Source organism: Hyla sarda, chromosome 3, assembly GCF_029499605.1.
Source record: "Hyla sarda isolate aHylSar1 chromosome 3, aHylSar1.hap1, whole genome shotgun sequence".
In the NCBI taxonomy this organism is placed as follows: domain Eukaryota; kingdom Metazoa; phylum Chordata; class Amphibia; order Anura; family Hylidae; genus Hyla; species Hyla sarda.
This window is the reverse complement of record NC_079191.1, coordinates 206308860-206336307: the sequence shown is the minus strand read 5'-3', so window position 1 is coordinate 206336307 and position 27448 is coordinate 206308860. Positions and strand designations below refer to the sequence as shown.

The 27448-nt window shown below is 41.4% G+C and overlaps 1 protein-coding gene across 2 annotated transcripts in view; it reads right to left on the bottom strand.

Moving 5' to 3' along the window:
* MEI4 (meiotic double-stranded break formation protein 4) overlaps positions 1-18463 on the bottom strand; it is a 330746-nt gene extending 312283 nt beyond the window's left edge. For both annotated transcript variants that reach the window (XM_056565916.1, XM_056565918.1), the window contains exons 1-2: positions 18325-18463; positions 15982-16059 (exon numbers count right to left, since the gene is read on the bottom strand). The gene's annotated coding sequence lies outside the window, so the exon portion shown is untranslated. The remainder of the gene's footprint in view (positions 1-15981; positions 16060-18324) is intronic.
* Between the last annotated feature and the right edge of the window lie 8985 nt (positions 18464-27448).

The following is a 27448-nucleotide window of genomic DNA, read 5'->3' as shown; positions in this document are numbered from 1 at the left end:
TCCCAGGCAGCCATGAATAAATTAGCGTAGCTAGGCGCGAATATCGTACCCATTGCGGTACCAGTAGCTTGGAAATAAAATTCATTTTCAAAATAAAAATAGTTGTGAGTTAAAATATAATTTATGGCTTGAAGGATAAAATCAATCTGTTCTGGCAAAATATCTCCTTTCATTAAAAAGTGTTTTACTGCTTTTAATCTGTCAGTGTGTCTTATGATGGTGTATAGGGAACTCACATCTAGTGATACAAGAATGTAGTCAGGTTCCCATTTAATATTCTCTAGTATCTGACATGTTTGGGTAGTGTCTATTGTGTAGTGTGTTTTTTGAACCATGGGTTGTAATAAACAGTCAATCAGTTGGGAAAGATTTGATGTGAGTGAGTCTATGCCTGATACTATGGGGCGGCCGGGGGGATTGGTGGGGTCTTTATGAATTTTGGGGAGACAGTAGAAGACAGGTAACCTCTCTTGTGTCCCCAGAATAAATGTGTGCTCTTTGGGTGATAGAATATCAGATTTCAAGGCTCTGTCACATAATGCCTTTAACTCTTTGTTATATTCTACTGTAGGGTCCGATTTTAGTTTAATGTAAGTTTGGGTGTCTGCTAGTTGTCGGATACATTCATTGTTGTATTTTTCAGTATCCAATATCACGATCCCGCCTCCTTTATTCGCTGGGCGGATCGTGATATTATTATCTTTCTGTAGTTCTAATATTGCTTGTTTCTCTTTAAAAGTAATATTGTTTTTTTGTATTAGTTTTAGTGTTTAATTTTCTCAGATCGGTCTCTACAGCTTTTTTTGAAAGTAAGGAGGTCTGGACCTATTTCATGTTTGGGGTAAAAAGTAGATTTTAAAGTGCAATAAGTGCGAGTGTATTTGGTGTTGGAAGAAGTGGGGTTAGTGATAGGTTGTTTAATAAAATATTTTTTAAGGCATAGCTTTCTGATATATTTTTCTACACCAATATATGTGTCAAATTTATTTAGTGATTGACTTGATGCAAATTTAAGACCCTTATTAAGTAGGTTGGTTTGGGTGTCAGTCAAAGGTGTTTTAGTTAAATTAATAATATTAGAATTTTCTAGGTGGTTTTTCCTATTTTCATTGGTGGTTGTGTTGTTCGTTGTAGTTCGCTTCTTTCTTCTTCTAATCCTCTTTTTCTTGGGGTGTTGGTGTGTAGTGAAAGGGTTGGAGGGATCGGATGGATCTCTGCTTGTATAGATTGAGTCTTGGGATGATAAATTGCTGGATTCTGTGTGTATGAGTGACGTGTATTGGGTAAGTAATGTGTTGTATTGGGTGTCCTTGGTGGGTAGTGTGGTTGGTGTGTTAAGTGAGGTCTGTGGTAGTTGTTGTGTGGTTGCGGGGAGTATCTGTGTGAATGATGGTGGTTGTAATAGTTGGATCTGTAATAGTTTTTTGGTGATTGGTATGGTGACCTTCCTCTCTGTCTCCCTAAAAAATGATGTTCATTGTTAACATCATTTAGGGGGGCAAATCTATTGTATGTTGGGACAGTGTATTTAGTTTGAGTCTGTTCAATTTGTTGTGATTGTATATTGTCCATTTCATTAGTTTTAGTGGGTAGTGTACTTTTCTTAATTTGCCAAGAAAGTTTTTTTTATTTTTTTGGGGTGATTTCTTTTTCTAAAGTGTCAAGGCGTTTTATAGTGAGGATTTCATATTTTCTATATTCCTCATCTATAGTGTATATTTCTAATATGGCCTTCATCTGTTCAATTTCCCTATCCAATTCATTAACCAATTCCTCCCTTCTTTCTATTACAAGTTTAACAATACTGATGGATTGTTCCTTTAGTAATTTATTCCATTTAGAGGTGAATTCTGGGCTGTTAAGGTCTCCTGCAGCATTTTTAAAAATAGTAAGGCCTTTTGGGGTGAGGCCTAAATTCAGATATTGTAGGCTTTTTACTTCCCCTTGTTGTTTCAGGCGTTTGCATAATGTGCTTTCAAGTTGTCTAAAAATTTGTGCAATTGTTAAATTGTGTTCAGTATTATTAGTGGATTGTGAAGTATTGGATATAAAATCATTATCAGAGAAACGGAATTCATCAATTGATCTTTTTTTGGTTTCAAGATGTGTCCAAATATTCATTATGGCGATTTAGAAAAAGAAAAAATAAATGAATAGAAAAGGTGGAGAAAATATATCGCTAAGGAGCACTTAGACTGGGTGAATAACAATATAAAATATACTGGGAAGGATGTGTAGTTCACTTAGAATATAGGGAGATAAGTGTTCGAGGTTAAAGGTGATGCCTTCACCCAATAAGGCCTAGAGTAATGTAGAATTAAATAGAAAAGTACCAGTCCTCAAGAACACTAAGGAATGAAATATAGAAAGATAAAAGAAAAGGTATGGATCCAGTAATTAAAATTAAAATTACATTTATTAATATAATATAAAAATAAAATTGACCAGTCACTCTGCAGGGCCCTTGCAGAGATAAATGGTAAGTGTTGAGTATAATGATACAATGATAAAAATAATAAAAAATGACCAATCAATATATAGCACCAATTAATAGCAGTATTAATGTCCACTGTAGTGAGTTTGCAACAAATCTCTTTCAATGATCACAGTTCGCTCACAATTGTCTTTCAATTATCTTTCACTTAAAACAGACTATACCCGCTCTTTGTACTTGCAACAGCTGGATGCCCACCAAACCGGGACCACTGCTACGCGGGCACTGCTAGCACATCATCCAGACACGAAGCTGCTCCCGGTTATTCATAGCAAGGTTTCTGGACATCACTTTCCAAGGCTGGACGCCTCTCCGTGGCAGCCCAGGACACCCACAGCCCACCGGAGAACCACTCACCCAGACCACGACCTGGACTGCTATTGCAACTACCGATAGCGTTCGCGATTCACAGGACACCGCTGCCTGTCAGCATTGCTACCTGCTGACACCGCTAGCCTTTAACCATCGCTATCAATAACGCTATCTGAAGCCCACCGAGGTCTGCTAAGGAGGGTAAGTGGTGCTGTGCACAGATACATTGTTACATCGCTGCTACAAACTCTGATTCATTCAAACTTTGATTCATTCAGTTTTCTGAGACCGCAACATAGTTGCTATTACTGCTACAACTGATTCATAGGATCTATTGCTGCTATAACTGACTTATAGGATCTAATCAATTGTGAACGAACTGTGATCATTGAAAGAGACTTGTTGCAATCTCACTACAGTGGACATTAATACTACTATTAATTGGTGCGATATTTTTATCATTGTATCATTATACTGAACACTTACCATTTATCTCTGCAAGGGCCCTGCAAAGTGACTGGTCATTTTTATTTTTATATTATATTAATAAATGTAATTTTAATTACTGGATCCATACCTTTTCTTTTATCTTTCTATATTTCATTCCTTAGTGTTCTTGAGGACTGGTACTTTTTTATTTAATTCTACATTACTCTAGGCCTTATTGGGTGAAGGCATCACCTTTAACCTCGAACACTTATCTCCCTATATTCTAAGTGAGCTACACATTCTTCCCTGTATAATTTACAAATCTGTTTAACTTTCGTGAGCCAGTTGATATATACATTTTTTCCCCCTGGATAACCCCTTTAACCCTTTGGATCCTCCTCAGGCTAAAAAGTGTAAAATTATAGTGCGCTGACTCAGATTCTGGTTTGAAGGCAATCCCCCTTAATTCTAGTTCTAATGAAAAAGGCAAAATTGTGGAGTCCCCTTCTCACAGAGATGATAAGAAGGATTATTTTTTCTCTGAGGATGTGAATTTATTACTTACTGCGGTTAGGAGTGCAAAAAGAGACAAGTTTTTAATGTGCATGAGAACATTAAAAATCTTATCTTTGAAGAGTGTCAAGAGCCAGAAAAAAAGATTACAAATCACCTAAAGAATTTCCTTTTGATGATGAGGAAGTAAAGCTTTGGAATGAAATTCCAAAAATGGATGCTCAAGTTTCAAGTGGTCAAAAAAACCTCTTTACCCTTTGAGGACAGTTCTCAACTCACAGGGGGACATTTATCATTAGGTGTCTATTGCAGACACAGATCTACCCCTTTACACTGCTTGTCTAAACATTACACCCTTGCTCAAAATGTACAAAAGTTGTGCACTCCTTTGATGAATTTTGTGCAAATATAGAAACGCCCGCCCCCCTCGCTCTACTGTGCATTCCTTCTCTTCCGCACACTTCACAGAGCTGTGGCATTTTCCCGGGGTACACTGCTCACATAGCTAGAAGTGATGGAGCAGCAGTGTGCTCCGAACAAACTCTGCACAATAGTAAAATCATAAATATTTATAAAATACACAGAGGGGGAGATTCTCAAATAATTTTGCGCCCAAAAAAATCAATTTTGCGCCAAAAAAGTATCGACCATATTTTCAAAGGGCTTTGTGCCGCGGTTTACACTGTTCACATCAGTTTTGTAAAAGTGGGCGTGTCCACGTATATTGTCTACTTTACATTATATTTTCAAAGGTATTAAAAATTTATATTCACATATTTTCAAAGCAGCAAAAGAGACCTTTGAAAATATCAGGAGAAATATGATGAATAATATCGCTGGAACAGAAGTTGCAGTAGTTTTTGAGAATCTCCCCCAGAATGTCTGGGTTTTAAAAATATGTCATTTTGCTGAACAATCTGCCCCTGACCTGTATAACAAGAATGCCTCCAAGTGTTGCATAGCTTGGCATCCTGGGATTTGCAGTTTTGCAAAAGCTGGAGGCACCTTGGTAACAGAAATTAGTGTGTGACATGGGTATGAAAGAGAACTGAATGTGTGATTATGTGTAAGTGCACATGCACACATGACACACACATTCAACTCTGCTACATACACCTGACCACACACTCAGCTCTGCTGCATACACACAATCACACACTCAGCTTTGCTACATACACCTGATCACACACTCAGCACTGCTGCATACACATGATCACACACTCAGTTCTGCTGTATGCACACAGTCACACACTCAGCTCTGCTGCATACACATGATCACACACTCAGCTCTGCTGTATGCACACAGTCATACACTCAGCTCTGCTGCATACACTCACACAAACTCAGCTCTGCTACATACACAGTCACACACTCAGCTCTGCTGCATACACATGATCACACACTCAGCTCTGCTAAATACACACTCACACACTCAGCTTGGCTGCATACACACGATCGTACACTCAGCTCTGCTACATACACACACACTCTCAGCTCTGCTGCATATACACACTCAGCTATGCTGCATATACACACACACACACTCAGCTCTGCTGCATACACACACACTCAGCTCTGCTACATACACACACAAACTCAGTTCTGCTACATACACGCTCACACAAACTCAGCTCTGCTGCATATACACACTCACACACAGCTCTGCTGCATATACACACTCACACACTCAGCTCTGCTGCATATACACAAACACACACTCAGCTCTGCTGCATATACACACTCACCTCTACTGCATATACAAACTCACACTCAGCTCTGCTGCATATACACATTCACACACTCAGCTCTACTGCATATACACTCACACACTCAGCTCTGCTGCATATACACACTCACACTCAGCTTTGCTACATACACACACGCTCAGCTCTGCTGCATATACACAATCACACACTCAGCTCTGCTGCATATACACAATCATACACTCATCTCCTCTGCATATACACATCAGCTCTGCTGCATATACACACTCACACTAGGCTCTGCTGCATATACACTCTCACACACTCAGCTCTACTGCACATACACACACACTCAGCTCTGCTACATACACACACTCAGCTCTACTACATACACACAATCACACACTCAGCTCTGCTGCATACACACAATCACACATGTACATAAAGGGAAATTTATCAATGTTGGTGTAGGTAGTAGTTTTTTGTAGATCGTTTTGGTTGGTCTAAATTTGGTGCAGTTGCACCAAATTTACCATACTTGTGCTACATACACACACACACACACACACACACACTCTAAGCTCTGCTGCATATACACACTCACACACTCAGCTCTGCTGCATATACACACTCACATACTCAGCTCTGCTGCATATACACAAACACACACTCAGCTCTGCTGCATATACACACTCCCCTCTATTGCATATACAAACTCACACTCAGCTCTGCTGCATATACACACACTCAGCTCTGCTGCATATACACACACTCAGCTCTGCTGCATATATACTCACACACTCAGCTCTGCTGCATATACACACTCACACTCAGCTCTGCTACATACACACACTCAGCTCTGCTACATACACACACGCTCAGCTCTGCTGCATATACACAATCACACACTCAGCTCTGCTGCATATACACAATCACACACTCAGCTCTTCTGCATATACACATCAGCTCTGCTGCATATACACACTCATACACTCAGCTCTGCTGCATATACACTCTCACACACTCAGCTCTACTGCCCACACACACACTCAGCTCTGCTGCATATACACACTCAGCTCTGCTACATACATACTCTCTCAGCTCTGCTACATACACACACACAGCTCTACTACATACACACAATCACACATATACATAAAGGGAAATTTATCAATGTTGGTGTAGGTAGTAGTTTTTTGCAGATGTTTTGGTTGGTCTAAATTTGGTGCAGTTGCACCAAATTTACCATACTTGTGCTACATACACACACACACACACACACACACACACACTCTAAGCTCTGCTGCATATACACACTCACACACTCAGCTCTGCTGCATATACACACTCACACACTCAGCTCTGCTGCATATACATACTCACGCACTCAGCTTTGCTGCATACACTCTCACACTCAGCTCTGCTGCATACACACTCACACTCAGTTGTGCTGCATATACACACACACTCACCCACTCAGCTCTGCTGCATACACACGATCGCACGCTCAGCTCTGCTACAGACACACACATACTCAGCTCTGCTGCATACACACACACTCAGCTCTGCTACATACACACTCACACAAACTCAGCTCTGCTACATACACATTCACACAAACTCAGCTCTGCTGTATACACACACACTCAGCTCTGCTGCATACACACTCAGCTCTGCTGCTCACACGCTCAGCTCTGCTGCATATACACACTCACACACACACAGCTCTGCTGCATATACACACTCACACACTCATCTATGCTGCATATACACACTCACCTCTACTGCATATACACACTCACACTCAGCTCTGCTGCATATACACTCACACACTCAGCTCTGCTGCATATACACACACTCAGCTCTGCTACATACACACACACTCAGCTCTGCTACATACACACACGCTCAGCTCTGCTGCATATACACAATCACACACTCAGCTCTTCTGCATATACACATCAGCTCTGCTGCATATACACACTGACACACTCAGCTCTGCTGCATATACACTCTCACAAACTCAGCTCTGCTGCATATACACACACACTCAGCTCTGCTGCATATACACACTCAGCTCTGCTACATACACACACACACATACACACACTCAGCTCTGCTACATACACACACACTCAGCTCTACTACACACATACAATCACACACTCAGCTCTGCTGCATACACACAATCACACATATACATAAAGGGAAATGTATCAATGTTGGTGTAGGTAGTACTTTTTTGTAGATCGTTTTGGTTGGTCTAAATTTGGTGCAGTTGCACCAAATTTACCATACTTGTGCAAGACACATGATAAATTTTGTGCAAAGTTCTAAATCTCCACACAGTTCTATTTGTACACCTGAGCTGCACCTCACAGGAAAAGTGGACATAGGGATTTTGTTCTATTGCTTTGAGGCAAGGATTCCATTGAGGTTTTTTGTCCACCAGCAAAAACACAAAAAAAACTGTCACAGCTTTTTCCTGCGTTTTATCAGTTTTTCTTGTGTTTTTGCTGGTGTGTGGAAACAGTAATTTTTGTACCCTGTGGCAATTTTTTCACTGCCTTCAGGATACCACTCCATGGGTCGGATGCAGAGTGCCTGGTGCACAGAGTGTAAGGAAGTAAGGAGTGATATAGCATATACATAAACAGGGTGCAGAGCATCACTACTTACCTCCGCCCACTGTATAGTATACAGGGGTGCATATTGCACCCATGTATACTATACAGGAGCCAAGCAAGGAAAGAGTTAACCCATGCTGCTGCTGAGCAGTTCTGGTTAAGTCTTTGAGTGCTATCCTGTACATACAGCAGTCTATAGATGACTGTGTATACAGGATACATTAGGCAGATGTCAACAATTGGAGGCTCCTTGTTTAGGAAAACCCCAGAGGAGAGTGCCAAAAATGTACTAACCTTTTTATCTTCTCATCTTAGATACATGAATGCGGAGGACTACGTCGGATTCAGTGGATTGGGACGATGAACCCCGTTTTTTTTTAAATGTCAATAAAAGGGTTAACGAGGGCTGTGGAGGAGTGTTTTTTTATAAAAACAAATTTTCAGTGTGTTGTGTTTTTTATAATTGAATTTTCAGGCTTAGAAGTGGAAGCCGTCTTGTAGACAAAATCCGCTACTAAGCCGGGGCTTAGAGTTAGCCCCAAAATCAGTTAGTGCTAACCCCCAATTATTACCCCGGTACCCACTGCCACAGGGGTTCCGGGAAGAGCCGGTACCAACAGGCCCAGAGTGTAAAAAATGGCGCTTGTGTGCCTAGGTGGTAACAGGCTGGCTTTATTTAGGCTGGGAAGGGCAAGTAACAATGGTAATCGGCTACCCTAGTAATGTCAGGCTGTTGCTGCTTGGTTGGTATCTGGCTGAATCTGAAAAAATGGTGGAACCACACACATTTTCTTATTTATTTATTTAAAACAAATGCATAGGGTTCCCACTATTTTCAGTATCAGCCAGATGCTAACCAAGCAGCAACAGCCTGACGTTACCAGGATGGGCGAGGAATAACGTAAATAACATCAGCCTGTTACCACCTAGGCCCAGGAGCGCCATTTTTGATGCTCCGGGCCTGTTGATACTGGCTCTTCTAACACCCCTGTGGTGGTGGGTACCAGGGTAATAATTGGAGGTTATCGTTAGCTGATTTTGGGGCTAACGCAAAGCCCTGACTTAGTAATGGAATCCGTCTATAAGACAGCTTCTACTACTAAGCCTGAAAATTCCATTGTAAAAAAACACATGCAGTGTGTTCCTAAACAGGGAGCCTCCAATTGTTGCTAAACTACAACTCCCATCATGGGGGCTGTAGTTAAGCAACAGCTGGAGTCTCCCTGTTTGGGAACACACTGCCAGAAAGGCTCTGTTCCCATTATTCAAAATGCATAATGAGAACAGAGTCAGGCCTAGACAGTGTAGCTCTGCCCCTAGTGATGCCATCACTAGGGGCAGAGCAGTAAAGGTTGCAGGGGGTCTCAGGAGTGAGACCCCCTTTCGATCTGTCCCTCTGCCCTTGGACTACTACTCTTATCATGGAACAGAGTCTGTCCCATTATGGGAGAAGTTGTAGTACCATAGCGCTGAAGGATGGCACTTGCACATCCCCCGACTGCAGGACTTTTAGGACTACTACCCCCCATTATGGACAGACTCCATCCATGATTGGAGTTATAGTCCAGGGGCTGAGGTGCAGATTGCAGCAGGTCATTCTGCTGAGTCCCACTGCGATCCGCATTTATTAAGTTAACAAGCCGTTGGCACATGCGGTTCCACTGCGCTCACTACAATACTGTATGCGCTATCATAATTCATAACCCCCACCATCGGGAAATGGGAGCTCTGATTGGTGAATAGCTTTTCGCCAATCAGAGCTCGTGGCGGGGATTATGAATTATGACAGCTGTATACAGCAGCCTGGAGCCGGCGGGGTGCGCAGTGTAGCCGCATGTGCCGCCGGATTGTTAACTTAGTAAATGCGGATCGCAGTGAGTCTCCGCAGAATGACCTGTTGCGATCTGCACCTCAGCCCTTAGACTATAACTCCCATCATGGACGGAGTCTGCCCTTTAGTAGTCTCAAAATTCCCGCAGCCGAGGGATGTGCAAGTGCCATCTCTCAGTGCTGCTGTACTATAACTACTCCCATCATGGGACAGACTCTGTCCATGATGGGAATTATAGTACAGGGGCAGCTCACAGCAGGTCATTCTCCATAGACCTGCTTCGATCCGCATTTATTAACTGTAAAAGCCGGTGGAACATGCGGCTACACTGCGCTCCCCGACGGCTCCTGTATACGATGTCACATTTCATAATCGGGGAGCGCAGTGTAGCTGCATGTGCCGCCGGGAGATGGTAGCTCTGATTGGCCAAAAGCTATTCACCAGAGCTCTGGTCTCCTGGCGGTGGGCATTATGACAGCGCATACAGTGTTCCCCGCCTGGAGACGGCGGGGAGCACAGTGGAGCAGCATTTGCCGCCAGCTTTTACGGTTAATAAATGCGGATCGCAGCAGGTCTCTGGAGAATGACCTGCTGCGAGCTGCCCCTGTACTATAACTCCCATCATGGACAGAGTCTGTCCCATGATGGGAGTAGTTGTAGTACCGCAGCACTGAGCAGCGTATACAGGAGCCGTCGGGGAGCGCAGTGTAGCCACATGTGCCACCGGCTTTTACAGTTAATAAATGTGTATCACAGCGGGTCTCTGGAGAATGACCCAGTGTGATCTGACCCTCAGCCCCTGGACTGTAACTCCCATCATTGGCAGAGTCTGTCCATGATGGGAGTAGTAGTCCTAACTGTCCCAAAAAAGTTCTGCAGCCGGGGGATAAATTATGATAAATTAGTATCCACTGTAAAATGCATTCCACAATACACAAAAAAAAAATGAGTACTTTCTTTTTGCTCTATCAAAAAAGACGCAATGAAAGTCACTGCACAAATTTTTGGCCAAAAAATACACAAGAAAAAGGGGTAAACTCAATGATAAATCTCTTGTAAAGACCCTATGGAATGTAAAATGGATGGATTACTTAAGAAAGCCTGGGATTCTTCCACAGCCTTGATTAATCCTAATATTGCTTCCACCAGTGTAGCTAGGTCCCTGTTTATGTGGTTAGGAGAATTTGATAATAACCACTTAGAAAATAAAATCTATCGATAACATTTTAGCTTCCATACCTATGCTTAAACTGCCCATCACTTTCTTGGTCGACTTCTCTGCTGAGTCTTTCAGGATAGCTGCAAAATCAGCAGCTTTATCTAATGCTGTTAGGCGAGCTTTATGGCTCAAAAGCTGGCAGGGTCATTCTACCTCTAAAACCAAGTTATGTTCCATTCCTTTTCAGGGTAGCCAGGTTTTTGGCCCAGTACTAGATACAATTCTAGAACAGGCTGCTCATAAAAAGAAGGGTTTTCGCTCCTTTCCCAGAAATAAACAATATAGAGGAAAAGGTAAAACGGTTGATGGAGCTATTCTAAGGGGGGGCAAAGGCAGGGACTTCCTTCTCACCCCTCTTCCGCTTCCTCCTCCAACAAAAAACAATGATGTTCTTCAGGTGGGGGGAAGGTTTTGTCTATTCTGTTGCCAATGGGCGAATATAACCACAAATCCATTTATTCTGAACACCGAATAGAGAATATAGTTCGCCTCCCTTCCACCTAAAAGAATCTGTATTACAGATCTAGGCTCAGGAAAGCTAAACAAACATCTTTAGTCAGGGATAAAAGACATGTTAGCCTTACATGCCATTTTCCAGGTCCCCCAGTCAGAACAGGGTCAGGGCCATTCCAGTTTTTTTCTGGTTCCAAAACCAAATATCTGTATTAGGGTCCATGACTGCTTGTAACCCAGTGGTGCCTTTGTGTCAGAGCCAGTCCAGGACCCTTCAGACTCAAATTCTGAAGATATGGAATTGCTCTCAGTTCTCTTTGAAGAACAAAATGACAATTTCACACTAGGTCACTAAAATGATGTTTAAAAAAGGAAAACCTGAACAGCTGGGTTCCTTGGATTCTGCAGCCGTCAATATCTATAAGTGATTGGGGAGCCCATGTTGGAGACCTTCAGTTACAGGGTGTTTGGTCTCAGGACATAAGGGATCATTCCTCGAATTATCGAGAATTGAAGGCGGTCCAAAAAAACATTAAAAGCTTCAAAGGATATCATAAGCAATTGCCATGTAAAAGTCTACTCAGACAATGTAATCACGGTAGCCTTCATAAATCATCAGGGAGGGACAAGACATTCTCCCCTGAAATCCCTGGCAGGAAAACACCGAACAAAGGTAAAAAAGTGTAAAAAAATACTATCTCTAGATTGCTAAAATCCGCTGTCAGGGAAGCATACAAATCTTCAGGCAAAGAAGTTCTCGAAGGACTTAACTCCTTAAGAACTCAGCCCATTTGAGTCTGCTCCTGTTTTATAAAGCGGAGCATCTAACAACGGCCGGGACCTGTGGCTAATAGCGTGCCGCACTGATTGCGGTGCTGTGCGCTATTAAACCTTTCGACGCGGCGTTCAAAGTTGAACGCCGCGTCTAAAGTGAAAGTAAACCTATGTTGGTTAGCTCAGGGGGCTGTTCAGGTCCCTACCAGCCTCCTCGCTTTCCGATCTCCGAATGACTGCTCAGTGCCTGAGATCCAGGCATGAGCAGTCAAGCGGCAGAATCATTGATCAATGGCTTCCTATGAGAAACCATTGAACAATGTAAAAGATCAGTGTGTGCAGTGTTATAGCCCCCTATGGGATCTATAACACTGCAAAAAAGGGAATAAAGATAATTTAACCCCTCCCCTAATAAAAGTTTGAATCACCCCCCTTTTCCCATAAAAAAAAAAAACTGTGTAAATAAAAATAAACATATGTGGTATCACCGCGTGCGGAAATGTTCGATTTATAAAAATATATCATTAATTAAACCGCACGGTCAATGGCGTACGCGCGAAAGAATTCCAAAGTCCAAAATAGTGTATTTTTGGTCACTTTTTATATCATGAAAAAATGAATAAAAAGCGATCAATAAGTCCGATCAATACAAAAATGGTACTGCTAAAAACTTCAGATCACTGCACAAGAAATGAGCCCTCATACCGCCCCATACACGGAAAAATTTTAAAGTTATAGGTGTCAGAAGATGACAATATTAAACTTAAAAATTTCCCTGCATGTAGGTATGTTTTTTTCCAGAAGTACGACAAAATCAAACCTATATAAGTAGGGTATCATTTTAATCGTATGGACCTACAGAATAAAGAGAAGGTGTACTGTGTAGAAACGAAAGCCCCCCAAAAGTGACAAAAATAGTGTGTTTTTTTTTCAATTTTGTCTCACAATTATTTTTTTTCCGTTTCGCCGTAAATTTTTGGGTAAAATGACTGATTTCATTACAAATTAGAATTGGTGGCGCAAAAAATAAGCCATCATATGGATTTTTAGGTGCAAAATTGAAAGAATTATGATTTTTTAAAGGTAAGGAGAAAAAAACGAAAATGCAAAAACGGAAAACCCCCGGGTCCTTAACCCCTTAAGGACCAAGCCCATTTTGAACTTAAGGACCATGCCAATTTTATTTTTGCATTTTCGTTTTTTCCTCCTCGCCTTCTAAAAATCATAACGCTTTTATATTTTCATCCACAGACTAGTATGAGGGCTTTTTGTGCGACCAGTTGTCCTCTGTAATGACATCACTCACTTTACCATAAAATCTATGGCGCAACCAAAAAAATTCTATTTGTGTGGGGAAATTGTTAAGAAAACCGCAATTTAGTAAATTTTGGAAAGTTTCGTTTTGTTGTACACTTTACAGTAAAATAGAAATGTTTTCTTTATTCTGTGGGTCAATACAATTAAAATGATACCCATGATTACATACTTTTCTATTATTATACCGCTTAAAAAAATCACAAACTTTTTAACCAAATTGGTGCGTTTAAATCCCTCTATTTTGCTGACCTATAACTTTTTAATTTTTCCAAATAAGTGGCGGTATGAGGGCAAATTTTTTGCGCTGTGATCTGTAAGTTTTTTTTGATACCACATTTGCATATATAAAACTTTTAATACATTTTTTAATCAATTTTTTTAAAAATAAAATGTAATAAAAAAGCAGCAATTTTGGACTTTTTTTTTTTTTTTTAACGTTTACGCCGTTCACCGTATTGGACAATTAACATTATATTTTAATATTTCAGATATTTACACACATGGCAATACCAAATATGTTTATTAAAAAAAAAGGATGCACTTTTTGGGGATAAAATGGGGAAAAACTGACAATTTACATTTTTATTGGGGGAGGGGATTTTTAAATTTTTTTTACTTTTATTTTTTACTTTTTTTACTTTTATATTTACACTTTAATAGTGCCCATAGGGAACTATTTATAGCAATCGTTTGATTGCTAATACTGTTCAGTGCTATGCATAGGGCATAGCACTGATCAGTATTATCGGCTGTCTCCTGCTCTTGTCTGCTCAATCTCAGTCCAGAGCTGAAGACATCTGGAGACGGACAGAGGCAGGTGAGGGGACCTCCATCCGCCATTACAAATGATCGGATCGCTGTGGCAGCGATGTGGGCGATCCAATCATCCACATTAAGTGCCGCACTTCTGCAGATGCCGTGATCTGTATTGATGACGGCATCTGAGAGGTAAATGGCGGACATCCGCGTGATCGCGGATGTCGGCCATTACCGGCGGGTTCCTGGCAGCTATCAGCAGCCAGGACCTGCAGGGCATGACCCGAGCATCGCTCCTATGCCCGCGGTTATGTATAGGACGTAAATGTACGTCCTGGTGCGTTATGCACCACCTCACCAGGACGTACATTTACGTCCTGCGTCCTTATGGGATTATAGATAGTCCCCTATGGGGACATAAAAAGTGTAAAAAGAAAAGTTGAAAAATAAGAAAAAAAAGGGGGGAAAAAAAGGGAAAAATCCCCTTCCCCAATAAAAATGAAAATTATAAATTTTTCCCATTTTACCCCCAAAAAGCGTCCATTTTTTTTTCAATAAACATATTTGGTATCGCCGGGTGCGTAAATGTCCAAACTATCTAAATATAATGTTAATGATCCCGTACGGTGAACGGCATAAACGTAAAAAAATAAAAAAAGTCCAAAAATGCTTTTTATATATGCAAATGTGGTATCAATAAAAATTACAGATGAAGGCGCAAAAAATTAGCCCTCATACGGCCCTATATATGGAAAAATGAAAAAGTTATAGGTGGTCAAAATAGGGCGATTTTAGGTTACTGATTTTGTACAAAACATTTTAGATGTTTTTTAAGCGGTACATAAATATAAAAGTATCTAGCCACGGGTATCATTTTAATCGCATTGATCCACAGAATAAAGAACGCATGTCATTTTTTCCATAAAGTGTACAGTGTGAAAACGAAACCCTCCAAAATGTGCAAAATTGTGATTTTCATTAAAATTTTCTCCCTAAAAAAATAATTTTTGGGGCTCGCCGTACATTTTATGGTAAAATGAGAGGTTTCATTACAAAGTACAATTGGTCACACAAAAAAACAAGTCCTTATATGGGTCTGTATATGAAAATATAAAAGAGTTATGGATTTTAGAAGGCGAGAAGGAAAAGACGAAAACGCTAAAATAAAATTGGCCTGGTCCTTAAGGTAAAAATGGGCTTGGTCCTTAAGGGGTTAAGGGCAGCTAAAAGCTAATAATTTACATTGTAGCACCTCCATTCTAAATATAGCAATGATATGTAAATGTAAGAGATGAATTCTTGTAAGAAGTCAAATGTAAAATAATAAAGAATATTTTCTTGTGAGAGTGCTGTAATATGACAGGTTAGTGACATTGCTAAAAGTTCTTGTTTTCATTGGGAAAATTAGTTCTGTGTTCTAATGGTTTGAGCAATGACCCAATTGCACTTGGAATAAAACAAACAAGCCTGATGGAAAAGCAGTTACATATTTCTGCCGAAGCTGAATGAATGTGTTTGCTAGTTTTCACAAGCACATTAAAATGATTGTATACCTGTTTAATTTGAAATTGCCAAGTTCCTTCTCCTGTCATGCTTCACAGCTTTAAAAAATACTTCCGTTGTCATCTCATCTGCAATATATTTGAAAGTAGCTCACATAATTTGTTGTTCTATCACTTGCTGCAGTCATTTTACTCATATTTAACTTTGCTTTTACAGTATATTAGGGGACCGCAGTATGAACAATTAAACTTTCAATACCCAAATTACTCCCTTTGTAAAAGTTACAGATGTAGCCAGGGCCAAATTTAGAGCAGATGCACTACATATTTTACTACTGATAGTGTAGCACGTTTTGCAAGGAGCAAGGAAACCTATCTTTGACAGGTATCCCTGACCCCTTGTATAATTTCTATGGCACTGAATGCAAATACCATATGGAGCCACGGAAAGAGGAGCAAGGACACTAGTAGGCCCTGCTCCACTTATAACACATTTAGCCCGGATTGAAATATGTATTCTTGGCCTACTGGATCCACAAAATGGCTTATACTGTTAATGTTTGCCTCTATCTGCGGCATCCTTTAATGGAGTTTGAATAAAGCCTTGAATTTTTACTTGGTTAGTGCTGCTTACGGCTATCTTTGTTCTTCTTATGTAATTGATTGTTGTACAAAGTACCCTTTGTTTCTTATGGATGCTGAACCCTACCAAATATATACTCCACTATATGACTCTCTACCATATTATCCTACATTAAAAGTTTCAAATCATCAGTATCTTTAGCAATGCCAGCTTCCCCTTCTCCTAATCTTTTTTGTAGGGCATGACAGAAACTACTGTGATCAGGGGCGTAGATAGAAATTACAGGGCCCCGATGTGAAAAATTGTCCTGGGTCCCCCTTGTACCCCCTGAATATAATACTGTCAAGCACTTTACCCCCTGAATATAATACTGCCAACCATTGTAGCCCCTGAATATAACCCTGCCACACACTGCACCCTCTAAATATATTACTGCCACACACCGTACCGCCCGAATATAATACTGCCAAACACTGTACCTCCTAAATATAACCCTAACACATGTTGTACTCTCTAATTATATTATTGCCACACACCATACCCACTGAATATAATACTGCCCCCATTGTACCCCCTGAATATAATACTGCCACCCACTGTACCCCCTGAATATAATACTGCCATACACTGTATCCCTGAATATAATACTGCCACACACCGGGCCCTTGAATATAATACTGCCACACACTGAACCCTCTCAATATAATACTGCCACACTGTACCCCAGGAATATAGCCTTGCCAACCACTGTACCCTCTAAATATATTATTGCCACACACTGTACCTCCTCAATATAATACCGCCACACACTGTACCCCCTTAACATAATGCTGCTACCAACTGTACCCTCTAAATATATTATTGCCCCACAGTGTACCCCCTGAATATAATACTGGTACACACTTTACCACCTGAGTAAAATACTGCCTCACACTGTAGCGTCTAAATATAACCATGCTATACGCTGTACCCTGAATATAATATAAATCTTCTGATTCCTTTGTTCTACCCTCTTCCTCCCTAGACTTGTAAGTCCTCTTCATGCTGAATTCCTCCTCCCCACACCACTAAGTCCTTTCCCATGTAAATAACATCACTCCCCTACTACCAACATACAGTCCCATGTAAATAACATCACTCCCCTACCACCATCATACAGTCCCAAGTAAATAAAATGACTCCCCTACCAACAACATCCAGCCCTATGTAAATAACATCACTCCTATACCACCAATATACAGTCCCATGTAAATTACATCATGCCAATGCTTGTGTCCATTCTTTCGGGAGGTTCCTATTGCTTTTTCATGGCAAGAATAATGGGGGAGATTTATCCAACCTTGTGCAGAGGAACAATGGAGCAGTCGCACATAACACCCAATCACATTCCAGCTTTCATTTTTCAGAGGCCTTTTTAAAAAATGAAAGCTGGAATCTGGTTGCTATGGGTGACTGCTCCAGTGTTCCTCCAGCATGCCCGGACAGCCCTTCCTCTGTTGCAAAACTACAACTCTCAGCATGCCCAAACAGCCAATGGCTGTCTGGGCTTGCTGAAAGTTGTAGTTTCAAACATCTGGAGATCTGGTGTACTAGTTTCAGTCTCAGCATTAGAGGAAGGCATTTTGTATTTTAAAAGCCACCCCTCCTGAACCCCATCCTTAGTCTCCTCATTAATACACCCCCCCGATCCTCCTCATAATTACACCCTCCTAATCAACATTACACCAGATCCCAAGCCCGCGTCCTCATCAACATTACAAACACCCATCCAATCCCCCCCACCTCCACGCACTGATCCTAGCTCTACTCACCTTCCTGAAGCTGATCAGTGCTGCGGTGTGAAGCCGGAGAGTCTGCTGCTCTTGTCACTGCCGGTAATAGATCTCACAGGGTCAGAGGCTGTGACAGGTCATGTGCGTGCCTGCGCTGCTCCCATCAGCCCTTTGCCTGTCATCTGACCCTGCTGCAGCAACAGGGCCTGTGACAGTTTAAAAAAAAAGTGCTGGCAGCGGCGGGCCCAGGATCTGTTGCTGCAGCATATAGTATAGTGAAGTGGCTATGGGGCTTGGTCGCGATTGCAACCTCTATAGCTATGCCACTGATGGGTTATATTAATTCTCCTAAAAACTTCCACCTGGAGGAAACTAAAAGTCAAAGTGTTATCTCACACAGTCCGACATTTATCATTGACTGTTTTTTGTGTCTAAAAAAGGAGCAAACAGGGTTTTTTTGTGTCTAAAAAAGGCGCAAACAGGGTTTTCTTGTGCCTTTTGGTTTACACATTACTGCTGATTTTGAGTTGTAATCCACTGATTTTGACAATACACATGATATGGAAGGGTTTTATGAACTGCGCCTTTTTATAAAAAAGGCACAAAGCCACTGAAAATTCTCTAAAACAACACCAGCCCAGACTTAGCTTAGCTTTTTGGTGTATGTGAAGAGAGACATTTCAGAAAATGTTTACCTGCACAATATATATGAAATGCTCTGTGACCATATAATAAATTTGGTGTTCCTACACATTATCAGCACAGAAAAAAAAGGTGTAAAAAAATGCTTCACTGACACCTACAATGATAAATGCCGGCCATTGTGTAATAAAATCAGTAATAGTTTATTGTTCCCATTAACATAGCATCTCCAAAATATAAGATGTAAACAGAAACTCAAAGTAAGGTAGTTCTAGTGTACTAAATCATGTATAGTGGACCAAACATATGTTATGAACCATAACATATAGTATGAATGTAAAAGTCAGAACCAGTCTGCATGTCTCATAATGACCCCCTCAGTAATCCATAAAAGTGAACCAGCTAACATTAACAATGTAATACCATAAAGGGTATTTTATGCATGTTGGTGTGTTACACCACATTAAGCTTATACATACAAATACACATTTTGCTGTGTTTTCCCAAGGAGAATGTGATATGTACACTGGTCATGTATAGTAAGTACACTGATGATGTCAGGCTGGCATAGTACTTATGCCTATAGTCATCCTACAGGACTTGAACAAGGAATCTGTCAGCTGCTTAGAGCTGCAGACACCATTTGATTCCAAAATTGTAAAATCTAATTTTTATCTATCTGTCAAATGTCAAGGAGATGGATTTTCTTACTTTCCCTCACCTCCCAACCCCTCCTCGATTGACATACAGAGCACTGTACATCAGTTGAAGTGGGACTTCACTGCCCCAGCCACACCCCCTCAACGTAAGTCTATGGGAGGGATGTGACGCATGACGTCATGAGGGGCACTGATTGCTGCACAGAGATCGAGGGGTCCCAGCGGCGGGACCCCCCCCCCCCCCCCACAATCAGACATCTTGTAGCCTATCCTTTGGATAAAGGTAAGATGTCTAGGAGTGGAGTATCCCTTTAAAGAGTACCTGTCACCAAAGAAAACTTTTAATATAGTGTTTCTTGTGTAATAAGAAGACACTTTCCCATTCACTTGCTTTTAAAATTATCAACATAAATATGTTTAAAATGTAATAGAAAAAATGGCCACTAGGTGGCTCTGTTCTGTTCCCTGCCACAATAAATACAGTAAGTTTGGTCTCCTCCTGGCCTGGCAGGACACCAAACTTAGGAAGTGCTTCTTTGCACTGAGCCTGATTGACAGCTGCACAGAGCCTCACTGAAAGCTGCACAGAGCCTCCATTGAAAGCTGCAAAGAGCCTCACTGAAACATACACAGAGCCTTACTGAAAGATACACAGACTGAAAGCTGCCCAGAGCCTCGGTGAAAGATGCACAGTGCCTGAGGTCTTCTATTAATCACAGCTCTGCAACGACGTGAGGGCAGAAGTGATACCCCAGCAGGCTTCAGTGATGTCATGCCTGCTGGGAAACGCATACTTTCTCCTGCTGGGAGATTGCACTATGTGAGCAATAAGAATGGTAAGATACAGAGCTTTCTAAAGCTGTTTAAAGGGTGGGAGGGGTGTTAGGAGTAGTTAGGGAACATAGCTAAACTTTATTTGGTGACACATATTCTTTGAGGACTGGAAGGTAAAAGTGAGCAAGGAGACATGCCAACTGAGCAGCTCAGCAGCGCCTTATGAACACTTGGTTGAGAAATAAAAATACAATAGCTAGGAGAGAGGTACAGTTTCCTAACAGCTATCCGATAGTTTTTGCTGCCCTTAGCAACAAATACAGATGACAGTGTATTGCATTGTGACAGGCCTCCTAATAAATCTAATACAATACAGGAATATGGGTGCACTACTGTGGTAGATGTATACAATGACATTGGCTATCCCTCAACACTGATGTTAAAATTGAGACATTCGCCAGTATATCCTTGTATGAAGGATATACCAGAGCCCGCACACCAAGGCCAAGGTTTCTCAAATGGCGCGGGACCTAACGCTAAACCTACCTGTGCGTGATAAGCAAAACATGGGCCAGTGGGCAATTACGACAGCATTCGGTCGACTCACAGCATCCTCCCAGGTACCCTCCAGCGTGGCTACAAGCACACACAAACAATGGGAGGAGAGAGGCAAGCTGCTAGCCCCACCTCAGTTGGCTAATATAGGTGCATGGCCTCACAGGTGCTACCCTAATGCTGCCTGGAAGGTATTCAAGGCGCATTAACATATGGAGTTTACACACCTCCAAGTATAAAATTTAAACAAACAACAAAAAACGTGGTCTCAAATGGCTGGAGGTGCTCAACCCCAAATGCGGTTGTGCATTTAAACTGGGGGAGCAGATCCTGCCCTTGTAGTCCGTTGCTAGGAGCGATCCCCAGCATAAAAGGCATACAATGGAGGATGCCCGCAGGGGACTACAAGTGCCACAATAGAATCCTTATCACGCACAGGTAGGTTTAGCGTTAGGTCCCGCGCCATTTGAGAAACCTTGGTGTTGGTGTGCGGGCTCTGGTATAGCCTTCATACAAGGATATACTGGCGAATGTCTCAATTTTAACATCAGTGTTGAGGGATAGCCAATGTCATTGTATACATCTACCACAGTAGTGCACCCATATTCCTGTATTGTATTATTCTAATTGTTACACATCCACAACGTCTATCTGGTGTAGGATTCTATTGTGGCACTTGTAGTCCGCTGCAGGCATCCTCCATTGTATGCCTTTTTATGCTGGGGATCGCTCCTAGCAATGGACTACAAGGGCAGGATCTGTTCCCCCAGTATAAATGCACAACCGCATTTGGGGTTGAGCACCTCCAGCCATTTGAGACCAAGTTTTGTTGTTGTTTGTTCTCCTAATAAATCTATTCTGCTTAGATATAATGGGGGACATTTATCAAACTGTTTAGACCAGTATAGACTATATTTGTCTCTCAGAAAGTATCAGTCTTTTTAGTTGAGACTTTTATGAGCCTTTTGCTTTAGAGCCCTTCTCCACAGAAATAGTATAGTGGTCTATAATATAGCTTAGAATGCAGTGGTTAGGAATTTATCAACTGAGACTTTTATTGAAAAGTCTCAAAAAAGTTGCATCAACGGAAAATATGCAGAAATGTCAGACCTTGCGTAAATTAAATCTAAAAAGTTTTTAGGAAGCCTTTTAGCAATTTTTTTGGATGTACAAGGTAACACAGTGCAGTTTACATTTCAAATGACATTTTAGCTTTAATCTGAAGGGTCGCTGCTCTGCTTCAGTGGCAGCAACATCTGCCGTGGAAATCCTGATTCCGGCGTCCACAAAAACATTTTGTGGATTACACAAGGAAATAGTAACATGGTTCATAAGGTTGAAAAAAGACCAGAGTCCATCAAGTTCAACCTATATCCCTAATGAGTCCATACTGAGTTGATCCAGAGGAAGGCAAAAACCCCTTATACTAGAGGTAAAAATTCCTTCCTGACTACAAATATGGCAGTCAGAATAAATCCCTGGATCAACGTTCTGTCCCTATAAATCTATTATATATTACCAGCAATGTTCTTACTCTCCAAAAATGCATCCAGACCCCTTTTGAATTATTTTACCCATTGTTCCCCATGACCACCTCCTCCGGGAAAGAATTCCACAGTCTCACTGCTCTTACAGTAAAGAACCCCAATCTGTGCTGGTGTAGAAACCTTCTTTCCTCTAGACATAGAGGATGCCCTTTTGTTATAGATAGTCCTCGGTATAAATAGATCATGGGAGAGATCTCTTCATGGTCCCATGATATATTTATACATAGTTATTAGGTAGCCCAATAGCCGCCTTTTTTCTAAACTAAATAACCCCAATTCTGATAATCTTTCTCGGTACTGTAGTCCTCCCATTCCCCGTATTACCCTAGTTGCCCGTCTTTGAACCCTCTCCAGCTCCACTATATCTTTCTTGTACAGGGTGGGCCATTTATATGGACACGTCTTAATAAAATAGGAATAGTTGGTGATATTAACTTCCTGTTTGTGGCACATTAATATATACGAGGGGGGAAACTTTTCAAGATGGGTGGTGACCATGGTGGCCATTTTGAAGTCGGCCATTTTTAATCCAATTTTTCTTTTTTTCAATAGGAAGAGGGTCATATGACACATCAATCTTATTGGGAATTTCACAAGAAAAACAATGATGTGCTTGGTTTTAACGTAACTTTATTCTTTCATGAGTTATTTACAAGTTTCTGACCACTTATAAAATGTGCTCAATGTGCTGGCCATTGTGTTGGATTGTCAATGCAACCCTCTTATTCCACTCTTCACACACTGCTAGCAACACCGCAGTAGAAATGCTAGCACAGGCTTCCAGTATCCGTAGTTTCAGGTGCTGCAGAATGGGCAAAACAAAAATTGGAACAGGACCCTCAGTTTACTCAGAAGATTTTGTTCAGTGATGAGGCAAATTTTTATGTGAATGGTGAACCCACATTGTTGAGATCACTCCAAGACTGTTGGAACACAAAAATTGATGGTATGGTGTGGTATATGGGGTACAAAGATAGTGGGGCCATTCTTCATCAATGGAAACCTAAAGGCCACTGGATATGCGAAATTGCTACATGATGATGTGTTTCCCTCTCTATGCAGTGAAGCTGGCACGTTCCCTGAGTTTTTCCAGCAAGATGGTGCACCACCACATTATGGGTGTCAGGTCCGAGCATTCCTAGATGAACAGTTTCCTGGAAAGTGGATTGGTTGTCGTGGGCCAGTTGAATGGCCCCCAAGATCTCCCGATCTAACCCCCTTAGACTTTTATCTTTGGGGTCATCTGAAGGCAATTGTCTATGCTGTGAAGATACGAGATGTGCAGCACTTGAAACTACGGATACTGGAAGACTGTGCTAGCATTTCTCCTGCGGTGTTGCTATTAGTGTGTGAAGAGTGGGAGAAGAGGGTTGCATTGACAATCCAACACAATGGCCAACACATTGAAGACATTTTATAAGTGGTCAGAAACTTGTAAATAACTCATGAAAGAATAAAGTTACGTTAAAACCAAGCACATCATTGTTTTTCTTGTGAAATTCCCAATAAGTTTGATGTGTCCCATGACCCTCTTCCTATTGAAAAAACAAAAGTTGGATTCAAAATGGCTGACTTCACAATGGCCGCCATGGTCACCACCCATCTTGAAAAGTTTCCCCCCTCACATATACTAATGTGCCACAAACAGGAAGTTAATATCACATACCATTCCCATTTTATTAAGGTGTATCCATATAAATGGCCCACCCTGTACACTGGTGCGAAGTACTGTACACAGTATTCTATGTGTGGTCTGACTAGTGATTTGTACAGCGGTAGAATTATTTCCTTGTCGTGGGCATCTATGCCCCTATTGATGCACCGCATGATTTTATTTGCCTTGGCAGCAGCTGCCCGACACTGGTTACTACAGCTAAATTTACTTTTAACTAAGACTCCTAAGTCCTTTTCCATGTCAGTTGTCCCAAGTGTTTTCCCATTTAATACATAATCCCAGCCCGGATTTCTCCTCCCCATGTGCATAACCTTACATTTATCAGTGTTGAACCTCATCTGCCACTTCCCAGCCCAAACCTTCAACCTATCCAGATCCATTTGTAACAGTGCACTGTCCTCTAGAGTTAAGAATCATCTGCAAAGATTGCTACTTTACTATTCAACCCCTCTACAAGGTCATTAAAAATATATTAAATAGAACAGGACCCATGACTGACCTCTATGGTACCCCAGTAGTAACAGTCACCCAATCAGAATAAGTACCATTAATAACCACTCTGTTTCCTATCACTGAGCCAGTTACTTACCCACTTACACACATTCTCCCCCAGCCCAATCCTTCTCATTTTATGCACCAACCTTTTATGTGGCACCATATCAAATGCTGTGGAAAAATCCAGAGATACAACATGCAGCGATTCCCCCTGGTCCAGACTGGAGCTCACCTCCTCATAAAAGCTGATATCAGGTTAGTTTGACAGGACCGATCCCTCATAAAGCCATGCTGATATGGAGTCATTCATTTATTTTCATCAAGATACTCCAAAATAGCATCCCTTAGAAAACCTTCTAACAATTAACATACAATGGAGGTCAAACTAACAGGCCTATAATTCCCGGGGTCACCTTTTGACCCCCTTTTTAAATATTGGCACCACATTTGCCATGCGCCAGTCCTGGGGAAAAGTCCCTGTCATTATAGAGTACCTGAATATTAAAAATAGGGGTCTGTCTATTACATTACTTAATTCCTTTAGAACACGGGGGTGAATGCCATCTGGACCTGGCGATTTGTCTATTTTGCTTTTTTGTAGGTGGAACTGTACTTCTTCCTGGGTTAGACAGGTGACCTGCACTGGGGAGTTTACCTTATCTCGATGTATTTCACCTAGCATTTCATTTTTCTCTGTGAATACAGTGGAGAAGAATTTGTTTACTATATTTGCTTTTTCCCGATCCCCGTTTATAATTTCTTCTTTATCATTTTTTAAAGGGCGTACACTTTCATTTTTAACCTTTTTGCTATTTATATAGTTAAAGAACATTTTGGGGTTAGTTTTACTCTCTTTGGCAATGAGTCTTTCAGTCTCTATTTTTGCGGCTTTTATCTGTTTTTTACATAGTCTACATTTTTTTCTATAACTTTTTAATGCTTCTTCACTGCCGTCCTGTTTTAGTAGTTTAAATGCTTTATTGTTGTCATTTATTGCCCACTTAACATTTTTATTAATCCATGTTGGTTTTCTTTTATTCCTGATCCTTTTATTCCCATAAAGTACATACATCTTACAGTGAGAATTTAAGATATTTTTAAAATTATCCCATTTTATATTGTTAATGGCTTCTCTGAGTTGATCAAACTCAAGTTCATTGCCATCTATAAGATGGTGCACTTCCGCTGTCTGTGGAATTTCCCCAAGGAACATTTCTGTATGGACATTCTACCATGTGAACATAGCATAACAGTGGAATCATTACAAGCCATTACAGAAAAACTACTCTAGTTTCTGATGAGAGCTTCTGTTTTGTTCTAAACTAGAGTTGAGCAAACTTACAGTAAATTGGATCATAGCGAACCCCGCAGCTCGGCTGTTGATTACTTTAGTCTGCATAAATTAGTTCAGCTATCCAAGGGCTCCAGTTGCCTGGAAAAGGTGGATACAGATCTAGGAGATCTAAGACTGTCATTCCGGACTTTTCCAGGCAACCAGAGCCCTTGGAAAGCTGAACTAATTTATGCAGACTAAAGTAATCAACAGCCGATGCTGCGAGGTTTGCTACAAGCCAATTTACTGTAAGTTTGCTTAACTCTAGTCTAAACATATGTCTATAATTGTCCTCTATGACTTCAATTGACAGCATAATGCCATCTGGTAAAGATTTCTTACCTAAGGTTAAAGCTACAAGTGGCTTACCATATGCAGCCAAGACATTGTAGCCAATGGCTGCATGGTTTTGGAATATTATTGTAAGGATCACTCTAGCATTCCTATTTTTATATAAAAAAAAATGTATATATATATACAAAGTAACAAGGAGTAGCCGTGTTTTTCCAGTAATGCAAATGCGAAATCATAGGATGTTGCAGTATCTTTCGGGATTGATAAAGGGAGGAATCCCAAAAGCTTGTCTCTACAAAATACTGTTAGTCCAATAAAAAAAGGTCTTACAAGATACTGCAACATATCATGATTTTGCATATATATATATATATATATATATATATATATATATATAGGTTGAAGAGCAGCACTCCCAAGCCGATTGTGAATGGGTGTAGTCAGTCTCAGGGACCCCGGTCCTAGGTCCAAAGGGCTGTATAGGCAATGAAGGCGACCGCAGCATTCCAAATCAATGTGAAAAAAGTCTTACTCCAGGGTTAATACAGGCAACGTTTCTGTGGCCTCAGGCTTGAAAATGGTGGCGTGAGGCCACAGAAACGCTGCCTGTATTCAGTGGCGTTGCGACCGGGGTGTGGGGGGTGCGGCCCGCACCGGGTGACACCATCCTGACGGGGTGACAGTGTGACAGCAGGTACGCCCCCGGACCTCAGTTGCGCTGACTCGGTACTGGCAGCACCCCCCCCCCTCATTACTTGCGCTGTCTCTGTACTAGCACCCCCACCCCCCGTCATCACTTGCGCTGTTTCTGTAATAGCAACCACCCACCCCCCTCACTTGCGTTGTCTCTGTACTAGTAGGAACATACCCCCCCCGTCACCTGCACAGTGAACCGGCCTGCGCCCACGTCACTCGCAGAGCGCCAGGAGAGAAGGAGCGCTGCGCTGGATGGGTGAGTGAGTGTGTGCCTGTCTCACTCTATCTCTGTTTGTGTGTCTCTGTCTGTGTGTGTGACTCTGTGAGTGTGTGTGTGTGTGTGTGTGTGTGACTCTCTGTGTGTGTGTGTGACTGTGTGTGTGTGACTGTCTGTGTGTGTGTGTCTCTGTGTGTGTGTGTGTTTGTGTGTGTGTGTGTCTGTTGCCATCTCTGTCTGTGTGTGGCTCTCTGTCTGTGTGTGGCTCTCTGTCTG